General features: G+C 37.0%; 1 pseudogene across 1 annotated transcript; it reads left to right on the top strand.

Annotated features, from left to right (window-relative positions):
• The first annotated feature begins 9,901 nt into the window (after positions 1 to 9,901).
• On the top strand, positions 9,902 to 12,700 carry LOC104596824 (putative pentatricopeptide repeat-containing protein At5g59200, chloroplastic pseudogene; annotated as a pseudogene). Its single transcript, XR_016076488.1, has one exon. The product of XR_016076488.1 is annotated as a putative pentatricopeptide repeat-containing protein At5g59200, chloroplastic pseudogene (transcript).
• The last annotated feature ends 792 nt before the right edge of the window (positions 12,701 to 13,492 follow it).

Genomic DNA, 13,492 nt, shown 5'->3' with positions numbered 1-13,492 from the left:
AAGTGACAAATGGTATCCACATGAAAAAAAAAAAAAAGCTCAAAATAACCTAAAATAGCTGATGACCTAGCAGCTTGCAATCTATAGACCCCTCGATAAAATGCAAATACGCCAGTGTTGGTAATAAATTTAAGTTATGACACCTAATGTATTTGTATCACCTCCATTTGATTTTTCATTTCAAAAGATGGTGTGTTCATGTTTAGGTGGGGCAACTATCATATATGGCTTTAGTATTGAATATTTTTGGCTCACATATAAACTTTTCTTTTAATTTCCAAATTTTTATCAAATACAGCTTGATGACTTTCTAGCTTTCTTAGTTCATGTAATTACGAATGGACAAGAATTGAGCTTTTGATAACTCTTTTTAGAGGTTTGACGTCTGAAACATCTATTTTTCAGACACTAGTCTCATTTGGTGTTGCATATGAAATATGATTTAAAATGATTTTTCAGATCTAAAACCATAAGCACGCAACCTAGTTCTTAACGCGCTCAGGTGCATTTCAGAGCTAGCATAAAGTCAAAAATACCCCCAACCTTTTTGAAATGGCACGATTTGCCCTTGTTTAACCCCAAACCTAAAGACCTATCTCATTTCTGCATTCTCTCTCGAACGAGGAAGACCATCACCACCTGCGTTTTGAAGACTGCTCCAAGTATATTCGTGGCCACAAATCCTTTTCTTTTGATTTGGCTTCTTTGTTGTATTGCTTCTTATTGTATCCTCATGCAAGACGCTATTCTTCATTTTGTTGTCATGGCCACAACCCCTATTCTTCATTTTTTTAGGGGTTAAATAGCATCCTCACGCAAGACGCTAACCCAAATCACTTCCGTTGTGAGTCATGACTTGTGAGACCAGTTAGGTCATCATCTGTGTTGCTCACCATTGTTGGAGCTCCATCGTGCCAACGGGAAATCTTCCGAAATCTGCAAGGTTGCGTTTGGAAATGATGCAAATAAGTGTAAATGCAAATATGTAGAGTGTAAAATGGTTCAAATAAAATGCAAAATTGGGTTAGTTTTTCATTAACAAATTTATCTTCTTACCAAATAGACTTTTAGCTGCACTGTATGCAAATCACTGTTTTCAAAACCGGACCGGACCTGAAAAATCGGGAACCGTTTTCCTCCAAAACCGCTTTTCCCCCCAAAACCGTTGATTTTGGTCAGCAAACCACTGAACCGGCCAGTTAACCGTTCGAACGGTTTTGACCATTTTCCAAAATTTTAAATTTTTTTATTTTTTTATCTAAATGGGCCGGTCGTTCAGGTCGAATGATATCCTGGGAAAGGATTTGCCTGTAACCCAACAACAAACTCAATGAAACTGAGTGGGGGCAAGTAACGTTCTAAAGACAGTGTCTTCAAACACGGCTCAGAGCTTTTCCTCCAAAGTTTCGTGACCCCATTTCCTAACAGCTACTTCACCACATAAGCTCATACGGTGGTGCTGCGACAATGGGTAAAAAAGAACAGAGAAGGAAAGTGATTGTCCTCAAGCATCAATAGTTTATAGAGGAGACTGAAGCAAAAAAGAACAGGGAAGGAAAAAAAGCCCACTCTTCTTCAACCTTTGTTTCTCTACAGAAACACCTCCCTCATCTTCCCTTCCAACTAGGTAGGTGTTTTCTTCTTCAGATTCCAGTGATCCTACGGGATTGGAGACGAATCTGAAGATGAACAATTTGGAACATTGCAAAATTGACATTTTCTTCTTCAGTTAGGTGCTTTCTTGACAAAATCGGGAGAGGAACATTGCAACAATTCTTCTGCTTGACCACAGTGAGAGATGGGGAGTGGAACAATTGCTTCGTCGGGGAGTGGTTCGTTGTAACTGCCACCAGGGAGAGGGACGGTCAAGAAGAAGAAAAGAAGAAGAAGAAGAAGGGAGAGGGAGAGGGATGAAGGATAATATTGGTTTTTAAAAAAAAATTATACGTTACGTGGTGCCACGTGTGTATAAATTTTGATGGAACATAACGAATGCTAATGATAGGGTAGAGCTAGTCAATTGTCAAAAACAGTAGGGGTGGTGCAAACAATTGTTAAACAGTAAGGGTACAGTTATTCAATTAGATAAACAGTAGGGATAGTTTAAGAAATTTGCCTAAAAAATAAAAAATGAGAAAATTTCTAGATTGTTGTATTTAGTATGTATGTATGTATGTATGTATCTCTCTCTCTCTCTCTCTCTCTCTCTCTCTCTCTATATATATATATATATAAAAGGATAATTCAAATTTCAATTGAGCAACATTTCGATACCAACTTCTATTAATGTAGCAAAAGCTTAGACAACTCTTGAAGTCAGTGTTTTCGATCCATCGTCATTGACTCAGACAGTCGGACCATTTAGCCCAAGAACTATCTAAGCAACCGGTTTCATTTCACCCTTAACCCGTTCCTTAGACAAAAATCGTGACTTGATCAATGACCCATTGACCTAGGTAGTCAAACCATTAACCCGTTCAACCCAAACAACAAATTTTGACATTTTTTATTTTAATTTTTATAAAACCAGATGGTTAAACTGTTGACCCAAAAATCAATGGACAAAGCAGTTCCGATTTCATATTGGTTTTTGATGTAACCGTTTCTGGTCACGTACCAATTTTTTGTGATATATCACTTTTTTTTGCTAAGTACCTCGTCATTTGACCTAGTGGTGAAGTGCCTTAGAGCTATGATTGCGTTGCATTAGCTTCGTAATGCCGGTCACCCACTCCTACAAGAAGCTACTAGGAGCTCGACCTTCGGGGGCAGCACTACTAACTTTAGGTCACCAGCTCACACGGGAACCTTGGAAGGCTCGACCAGTAAGGGCGCCTATGTAGTCTGTTGGCCGCTAACTCCCGCGGAAGACACAAAGAGCTCATCTTTGTAGGGGGGACCTTGCAAAGAGGACTGGTGAGGCTTTAACTGAATTGAAAGTAAACTTAGTCTGTTAGCTCCCTGCGTAGTCTTTGAGTTCATAAAAAATGTAAAATATAAAGTGAGAGCTTCAATTTCTAAAAAGTGAGGACTTAGCTTTTGTAAGATGAGAACTTAGCTTTTGTAGGATGAGAACTTAGCTTTTTGTAGCGTGTTCCACAAACAAGCCAATTGATGTAACCGTTTCTGGTCACGTACCAATTTTTTGTGATGTATCAATTTTTTTGGCTAAGTACCTCGTCATTTGACCTAGTGGTGAAGTGCCTGGTGGTGAGCTACTTGGTGACAAACTCCCTAGTGGTGAGCTACCTAGTGACGAGCTCCCTGGTGGTGAGCTGCCTGGTGACGAGCTACTTGGTGACAAGCTCCCTAGTGACGAGCTCCCTGGTGGTGAGTTGCCTGGTGACGAGCTACTTGGTGACGAGCTCCCTGGTGACGAGCTACTTGGTTACGAGCTCCCTGGTAGTGAGCTACTTGGTGACGAGCTCCCTGGTGGTGAGCTGCCTGGTAAGTTTGCAAACAGAACGATCATCATTGTGGGAGATTTGAAGTTGGTAGTAGCATGGTTTTGAAAATCAGACCAAACTAGATAGTCAAACCAATTGATCCAAAACTGACCATGGGTCAAGGTCCGGTTTTGAACCCCAAAACTGCTTAACTAGGGTTCAGACTAGACAAGTCTAACCATTTGACCCCGAGAACCGGTGGCCAAAATAGTTATATTTCAAGATTGGTGTTTAAAATTAGAGTTGTAAATTGGGCCATGTTGGGCACAAGACAATGGTATGGGCTATGTCAAGCTTGCATTTCCAGGCCCATGGGCCAGCATGGAACAACACGTTAGTGCAGGCCATACTGCCTATGGCCCATGACCCAACATGGCCCAACACACGACATGGCCTAGCCTCGGGCCCATAGCGGGCTAAGCGTTGCCTGCCTGCAAAAAACTAGCCATTGGAACCTCCAAACAACTAGTTTTTGCTTTTAGGGGGTATTTTTACATAAATACACCCCCAATAGCTATAAACAACTAGTTAGGGGGTATTTATGTATTTTGGCTTTAAGGAGAGAAAAATGATAATAATGCCCCCAACAACTATATAACAACTAAGGTAAAGTGATAATTAGCTTTATAACGACCAAAATACCCCAACCAACAACTTAAAAACGACTAGTTTTTTATTGTATTTTGGGCAATTGAATTATTTCCAATTCCTATAAATACCCCTATCCTCTACCATTCTCATCACACTAACACATACTTTCTCATACTCTCTTATACACACTCACATACTCTCTCTACTCTCCAATTCTCAACTTTATTCAAGTTTCAACAAGAAGAAGGCTTGTTCAAGTATCTCAAGTTATACTTAAATTAATTTTTATTTTTTTATAATTTAAAAAAATTGTAGATTCCTCCCGAAACCAATTTCCCAACATGTTCAATGTCGACGATGTTTAATCGCAATATGATAGTGTCAACACCAATATGGATGCTACTAATATTATCAAAGTTCCCACCCCTAGTATTGCTAATAGTGGAAAGAAAAAGAAGGGCACTAAGTGTAGTATGGGGGGTAAGGCTAGATGGGGCGGTCTCTTTGAAGGATAGAGATAGGCCTTGGGTCTGGGAAAGATGCAGGTTAAGGTCCTAGAGAATGGAAGAGTCACGGATACTCGAGGGTACTAATAGCAGAAATGCTCCGAATTGAGTGATTCCTTCGATATGAGGAGGATCCCTATTTATGGAGGGGATCCCAAGACCCTAAAAGGTAGGAGATGGGGATAATCGTATCGGGAAAGGGGATATTTGATTTGCTGTCAATTATTGGACGCGCTAGTGGGGTATCGCCACGTGTTTCATGAGGATCTTCTCAAAGATTGGCTTTCCTTATCCTTGAGATCCCTCATTACTTACGTGTGCTACTACCCTTTTGTGTGCCATGACTAATCCTATGTGGTGTCAGTGACGCCACTTTTCGGCGGTTGGCATCTCACCGCTTCCACATAGCGGCTCATAAGGTCTTTTGCTGTCAAGAGGTCTGCATGTCTTCGAGCATACGCGGGCCTTGCCATGGGCCCAACCTGTGTCTCTTCTGACCCATTGTCGCGAGTGAGCTCGCAGGCAATGAGTTCACTGCATGCCTTATCGGGCATAGCTTTATCACACGCACATGTGGGTTTGTGACCTTTGGATGGGTCCAGATATGGTTTCTTTAGGTTCGGGCGCTGGCTAGATTCGGTGAATCGCAAGTTTATTGCGGTTTTGCAGTATCTGCCACCAATTCGTCGCGGAGGTGATGGTGAACCGCAGGTTCATCACAATGTGGGGGGTTGATCATAGATTGCTTGCGTGTGTTTATAGGGTGTTAATCATGATGTTTGGACGTCCCTTGAGGATCTGAGTGAGTAGTATGCACCTACACTAAGTTGACTAGCTCGGTCTAGGAAGTATTTATCATAGAAGAGGTTGAGAGCAAGGGGAAAGAGTCATTTGCCATAAATGTAATAGTGAGTTTAGTTTTATAGTAGCAAGGGTGGTACTGGCCACTTGGGCAAACATATTCTTAGTCATCAGAAAAGTGAAGAAGGGAAACAATCATTACAAACACAAATTAGGCATAGGTTTTTTGGTACTTTTAAATATTCTCAAGAAAAAAATGAGGCAAGAATTAGCAAAATATATTATACATGTCGAACAACCATTTTTATTAGTTGAAGACACTAAGCTTGAAAGGTTTTTACAACATTTTGCAAATCCCCAATTTCAAAAAGTTTCTAGAAATACTATTAGATCAGATGCTTTAAACTTTTTATTCATAAAAAAAAAAAAATAATTTCTTTTTTGTCAACTCTTATTCTAAAGTTGCAGTTACTTCTGATATTTGGACTTTTAAATATAATATAATTTATATTTGTGTTACTAAACACTCTATTAGTTTTAATAACCATTCAGCAATAAATATTTTAAAATACCAATCAAAACAATGTTTAAATAGTTAATTATCTCATATTATATGTGCATATCACATCTTAAACTTAATGTGTTCACGATGCATTAAATATTATTTCTTATCATATTTCTAAAGATAAAAATTGTATTATATATATTAGAAGTTCTAGAACAATAAAATAGGATTTTAAATATTTATGTCAAAAATATGGTTTAAAATATAAACATTTTGTTTTAGATGTTCAACATAAATGGAGTTATATCTATTCTATGTTAGAAAGTTGAATTTCATACAAAGATATTCTTGCTAATTTTTATAATAACAAATACCACATGATTTTATAACTAAAGATGACTAGGAAATTGTAGCTTTTATAAAAGAATTTTTACAATTTTTTTATGATACAACTATTGAATTTTGGGTGTTTATTACCCAATTAGTTGTGTTTTAGTTAATCATTTATTTATGATTAGTGAATACTTTGCAAAATATAGAAACAATTCAAATTTTAAAAGTCCTATTGAAACAATGAACTTAAATTTAAAAAATATTGGGAAAATATTTCTCCTCTATATTGCTTAGCTATAATATTAGATCTTATGATTAGGAAAGATGGTTTAGATGGTTTACTTGAATCATATTGTGAAAATATGAATACTAGAATTGGAAATAAAAAGTAGAAATTAATAATCTATTATTTCAAATTTACAGTTTATATGAATCTCAATTATTAGGGCATAAGAATACTTCAACTTATATTCCAACTTCCACTTCTGAAACATCTAGTAGTAAAGGATTGAAATATACTATTACTTTATCAACAAGTTCATTTACTAAACTTAATTTTTATTTACAAACATTTTTTTCTAATTTAAATAATTTCTTCAACTCGAAGGAATTAAATAATTTTGATATTTTAGCATGATAGAGTGAACATGGAAAAAATTATACAATTCTTGTCGCCATGGCACATGATCTACTAACCCCTTTAGTATCTACAATTCTATCGAAGCCTTGTTTTAGTGCAGGTACTAGGGTGTTGGACGACAAGAGAAGTAGCATAAATGATGAATGTTTGGAGATGTGCATATGCTTGAAAGGTTGACTGGATGTTGAGGATAGGCTATACGAGAAGCAGATAATGATCAGGGTCAAGGAGTTGCAGGTGGAACTTAAAGAAAAATGATGAAGTCAACGTTTTTTTATTTTATATGCTCACTAATTGTATAACATTTTAAAAATTATTGTAAATTTTGTTTTTCAAGCTTATTTTAAGTTATTTGTTATTTTTTCAACAATACCATTGGAATTTTTATTTTTAATTTATAATTTTATTATATTTTATTCCATTTCCAATATTTAATTCATCCATTTATTTGTTCAAATTCAAATGAAATAAAATATCTATTTTTTTTCTAATTTGTTGTCTATTTTGTATTTTTTTAACTATATTTTGTTAAATTTTTATTTTTCCCAATGTTTGTATCACTTTGACAGTTTACTTAGCAAAAAATGAAAAATATTAGATAGTTCTTTTCGAGCTTTTGTTAAGTGATTGTTGGGGAAGGGCTACCCCAAGCTTGAGTGAGTCTCTATTTTTCATAAAAAAAGGGTAAATTATAAAGACCCCCCTGTACTATAGGGTCTGTGACAAAGACCCCCCTATACTTTGTTTCGCGACAAAGACCCCCTTTGTACTATGACCGTGAGACAAAGACCCCTTTCCGTTACCTTTTCGTTAAAATCTGCCATTGTAATATTTTTCAATCTCCATATTACCCTTATAATAACAATTGGGAAAAAAACACTGTTCATCGAACAGAATAGAACAAAATAGTAGTGGCGGTAATCCCATCTACCTCCGATTTCTCTTCTTCCCCTTCCGCTTTCTCTCCTCCCTTTTCTTCTTCCCGCTTTCCTCTGTTTTTCGTTCTTCTCAGTCATAGCCACAACTCGTTGCAGCGGCTAATGGTAACAAAGTTGACCTACAGACAAGAAAATGCACTTTATTCTGTAAGAGCCATCTTAACCTTATTATTCGACCATGATAAATTCAAGACCTCACCACTATGCCATGAAATTCATGCATAGGTTTCTCAGATAACCAAAAGATTCTTCGAGGTAAAACGACACAAACTGATTCTAACATTCTACCTATACTCCTAAGCTTAGCCAATCTTTCTTTATCATGAAAAAAAGGAGTTAATTCAAATGAACTATTCACCATATAGTATACATACCAAGGAACAATATCTGCAATATCATCCTCATTTGTTCTCTCGACGGAATCAAATTACCATTCTGGGTTCGGGAATTGGAGATTGCGAAGTCGAGAGATGGCATAGGAGTGGAAATCGAGAGCTGGGTTGGGGAGAATGAGGCCCAGTTCGATCAGTCATCCTCCAAATCGAGCCACGAGTCTCTGCTCTTTGGTGGCCACTCATCGAAGAAGTGGCGAAGAGGTTGTTGGGGTTCCTCTTCTCTCTCCATCTTCTGCGGCCTTTTGGATTTGAAGTCGGTACCCAAAACAAAGCAATGCTGCTCTTGCTGCTATTTTTGTTGTTTCGAAATGTCAGTAAGGCTTTGCAACTGTAGCTAAGAGTAGTCGCCTTGTAAAGCAGAGCAGCTCCTCTGTTTGGGTGTGTAAATCGCCACGAATTATCAAGCGATGAATCCGGTGCACTCTTAGCAGTCCCAGAAGTTTCTGAAAAGAAAGCACGCTCATCCACCTCTCCTTCAATCCATGAAAATACCTGTTCTTTTTGTTCAGATAACTAGAGAGAAAATTAGTATACCATTGTTGGGATTTCAAGAGGACTGAGCCGTTAGTTTTGTAATCTTGTTCTATACAAACCTGTAATCTTTGTCGGCTTGAGATTAAGATCCAGAGTCCAAGAACAAATGGGTACTGGAGTTGTTTTGAAGCGAAAACCCGTTGCCAGGAGGTCTGGAAGAGGATGAATGGGGATAAAGGAAGAGATGATGTGGGATGTTGTAATAAGAATGGTGTTGGTGATTGGTTTCAGCAGCAACTGATGAAGAGAGTGAAGGGAGTAAGAAGAGGAATTTGCAGAGGAGTTGTAGGTAATGGCGGAGGGGTTTTTGGGTATTGATGAGATTGTTGTAGAGGTGTTTGCCGTAATAACTTCCACATTTCTTTCCGTGCATATGTCTCTCATAGTTATTTGAATCTGGGCATGCTTCTTTCGAGCATCTCCATTTCTTTCTTTCCGTTCTCCTACATCTCCCTGGTTCGGGGTCTGTTTTCCGGCCAAAACTCATCTGAAAACAGCCCCACCCAACTGCAACAATGTTCAAACAATATATATTTATATTATATAATATATATATATATATATATAAGAAAGATGTACTAAAAAATCAATTCAAGACAAGGGTAGTGTAGGGATTAAAAAATATTGTAATGATAGATTTCAAGTATAGGGGGTCTTTGTCACATTTACCCAAAAAAATATCTTAAATAAAAACATTTTAGAAATGGAAGTGAAGAAATCTGACCATCCTTAATTTCTCATTCCAACCCATATCAAAGTTTGGAGATTTAATAACTTGGGTTGGGTCAAGGTTAGGGGTGAACAAGAAAAACCAAAAAACCGAACCGAATGAAAAATTCTGGTTAAACAAAACGATTGATTTGGTTTTGATTCGATATTTTCAGAAAATCATGTGTGTTTACATATATTACATATATTTATGTATATTATATACACTATATATTTTTTATTATTTATAATATATAATATATTATTTATTATTTATAATATAATATTTTATTTGTATATTTAGTTTTTATTTTATATATATATATATATTTATAATATATTTTATAAAAATAAAAAAACCGATAAACCAAACTGACAGTTAATCGAACTATCAACCAGTTAACTGATTGACTTCAATTCGATTTTGGTTACCGGTTCGGTTTGGAATTTAGGCCCGAACCGTGAGCACCCCTGGTCAGGGTTTATTTCAATCCGGACTAAAACGAAAACGTTGTGTGGAAACTGAAATGACGCAACTGTCTCTGTTCTAGCTCTTGCAAGATCAACGAGAATAACTATCTTCTTGAGCTACGAGACATACATGGAGCAGAAAATACTACAAGTCTTACAAAACTGTAGAAATATTATAGAAATGAAGCAAACCCATCTCCAGATTTTCGTACATGGTCTTCAAGAGAACAGTTATATTTTACCGAAGCTTATCAGTCTTTCTTCAGCTTTTCATTCTGTTGATTATGCAGTTCAGATCTTTGAGAACTCTGATTCATCGAATGTTTTCGTTTACAACACAATGATTGAGTGCTTCATCGATAGGGGTCGCCGGAGAGATGGGTTCTTGACTTACAACCGGATGAAGGCCTTATCCATCTCCCCCAATAGTTTTACCTTCACTTTCCTTCTCAAATCTTGCAAATCGCTTGAAGATCTTGAAGATGGTACAGAAATACATAGCGACGTATTGAAATTAGGATATGGTTCTAGTGTATTTGTTCAAAATACTATGTTGGATTTCTACTCTAATTGTAGTAGGAATTTAGTTTCAGCTTGTAGGGTATTTGAGGAAATGTGTGAAAGAGATGTTGTTTCGTGGAATTCTATGATTAGTGCATACATGACACATGGAGAGACAGAATCTGCAGTTAAGTTGTTTCATTCCATGCCAGAGAGGAATACCGTGTCCTGGAATTCCATTATAACAGGGCTTTCCAAGGTTGGAGATATGGAGTCAACACGCTCAATCTTTGAACAGATGCCAGTGAGGAATGAAGTTTCCTGGAATGCCATGATTTCCGGATATGTCAGGCAAGGTGATTTGAGGAGTGCAAGATCTCTGCTTGATCATATGCCAGATATAACAGTGGTTTCTTGGACAGCCATGATTTCAGGGTATGCCAAGAGTGGGGATCTTGCTTCTGCAAATGACCTTTTTGAGATGATGCCAGTCAAGAATGTAGTTTCATGGAATGCAATGATTGCTGGGTACATTGATAACCATTTATTTGATCAAGCTCTGCATATATTTCACCATATGTTGATCAATGGTAAGTGTATCCCCAATGAAGCTACTCTAATCAGTGTCCTCTCTGCCTGTGCTCACTTGGGGGCTCTTGAGCAGGGTAAGTGGATCGATTCCTATATTAAGAAAAACAAATTTAGTTTATCAGTGCCACTAGGAAATGCCCTCATAGATATGTTTGCAAAATGTGGGGACATAGAAAAGGCGAAAGAAGTTTTTGGTCAGATGAGAAGAAGATGTATAATCACATGGACAACAATGGTTTCAGGCCTAGCAGTTAATGGCCAGTGCAGAGAAGCATTGGATCTCTTTAATTCAATGTGTAGAGATGGAATAGATCCCGATGAAGTTATCTTCATTTCTGTCCTCTCTGCTTGCACCCATGGAGGGCTGGTGGAAGAGGGTAAACAGGTTTTTAACCAGATGGTACAACAGTTCCAAATTAAACCCCGAATAGAGCATTATGGATGCATGGTTGATCTTCTTGGACGGGCAGGGAAGTTAGAGGAAGCAGTCAGTTTTATAATGAGCATGACTTTGGAGCCCAATGCTGTTATCTGGGCCTCTTTGCTTAGTTCTTGTAAGATCCATGGAAATAAAGAATTAGCAGATTTTGTTTGCAGAAGGATCCTTGCTCTGGAACCTTCAAATCCTGGTTATCTAATGCTGATTTCAAATATCAATGCATCAATCAGACGATGGGAAGATGTTGCAAGCATTCGAGCATTAATGAGACAGGAGGGCATAGAGAAAGTGCCTGGTTGTAGTTTAATCCAAGTAGGGAACTGGGTCCATGAGTTTATGGCTAGGGATTCAAGGCATGAGAACAGGAAGGAGATCTATGAAACTTTATATTGCTTGAATGAACACTTGAAAGCAGTAAATGATGTTCCCTGAAAAATGGCACAACGATTTGTTGTAACTCTCACATATAAAAAGGATGATTTAATTTGGGGATGAAAGGAAAGAATGTTTCTATTGATAGAGAGTGTGCAGACTTGCATGGTTGTTACTTGGATATCCGATCATAAGAAGTCAATTTTATGATGAGCACATTATTAGGAAAACATCATGGTTAACTTGAAGCAGTGAAGCAGAAAATGGAGCATCTGCTCACTGTAAATCTGTATGATATACTAAGCATATAAAGGCCATATGCATGTCTGATCCCAAATATTGGATTGGTCATGTTAACATAAATCAGCATTTGGCTTCACACAATAGAGAATAGGAGGATGTGGAGGATGTGGAAGATGATATAGTGTTGGAATTCCCTAACAAGGTATTATTTCAGGCATCCATCAAGTAAGTGACTTTTGTTGCATTCTTCATCATCTAAAACATTCTAGGAAGTTGGCAAAAGCAATCAGCACTCGTCAACCTCTACTAAGATTGAAGAGACCACTTTAAGTTGATTAACCTATCTGCTCCTTGGAAGAAAATTTGAGATGCGGATCTTAGAGTACAGAGAGAAGTTAAGATGCTATTTCATCCTTTTTTATAATTTTTGGATTAATGAACAAAGGTTCACACTGTTCAGCCTACAACCTTTTTATATTAATACAAATTTTTACCTAATTTATCCAAAAAGATGGAATATATGTAAAGTTTTCTGTTTTTAGAACCTTTAGGTCTATATTATCTTGTCTTAGGAAGCTAAACCGATTATTTTGAAATTTTATTTGTGTTTCTCTTTCTAGTCCTATAGTCTCAAAAACTTCATTGAAAGTTTAAGAAGACATAATACATAGGAACCTTGTTGCAAATTCATGGTCTGTATTCTACCAGCTGTATGAGTTGCAAGGTCTTGCTATTTGTTGAATCATTAATAGGGACCATCCCATCAGTCCTCTGTGTTTATCAGGCCTGTGGTTTGCACATAGCCTGGTTCTTCCCTGACCTTAATTGATTGCCCCCACCCACTCTTTTTTCAAATGTTCCGTTCCTTAACATAGGCAAAGCTTAACTGTTTTAAATAGAGCAAAAGAAATCTAGGACACAATGAACATTTTATTAGTTTCACCATGATTGTATATTTATTTCCATTAACAAGACAAACTCTTAAGATCTGATGGTTTTAAAATATTTCATATTTTTTCTTTTTTTGTCAAGAAAAACACTATTCTTTGTCCACGGGAGAAAGCTAAGTAAATATTCCTATTGTATGAACATAATTTAGAGTTTCTTATTTTCTTGATCAGATATTTTACCTGAGCTGGGTAGGCCTCCCCCTAGTGACAAACTGAATGGCAGAGTATATGTAGAGAAAACCAGATGCTCTCTATCTACATTCAAATTCCGGTAATCTCCTTTTCCTTTAAGAAAACCCAGTTACCTATTGGGAGATCCAAACCATCAAAATCCAATCATGGATCATATAATCCAAAAAAGATGTGCTTTCCCTTGTAAAGTTCATACCTCTGACATATAAGCATCCCAATGTATCCTTATATCTAAAATTCACTAAAACAAAACAAATTAAGAAAGCCCAATAAACAGAAGGACAAAATAAGATATAGAAGAAGGATTAGTGATTTCAACTTACATGGGACATAGGC

Source organism: Nelumbo nucifera, chromosome 5, assembly GCF_055504915.1.
Source record: "Nelumbo nucifera cultivar China Antique chromosome 5, China Antique-T2T, whole genome shotgun sequence".
NCBI classification, from domain to species: domain Eukaryota; kingdom Viridiplantae; phylum Streptophyta; class Magnoliopsida; order Proteales; family Nelumbonaceae; genus Nelumbo; species Nelumbo nucifera.
Note: the sequence above shows the minus strand (reverse complement) of the source record. Positions and strands in the feature narration are given on the sequence as shown.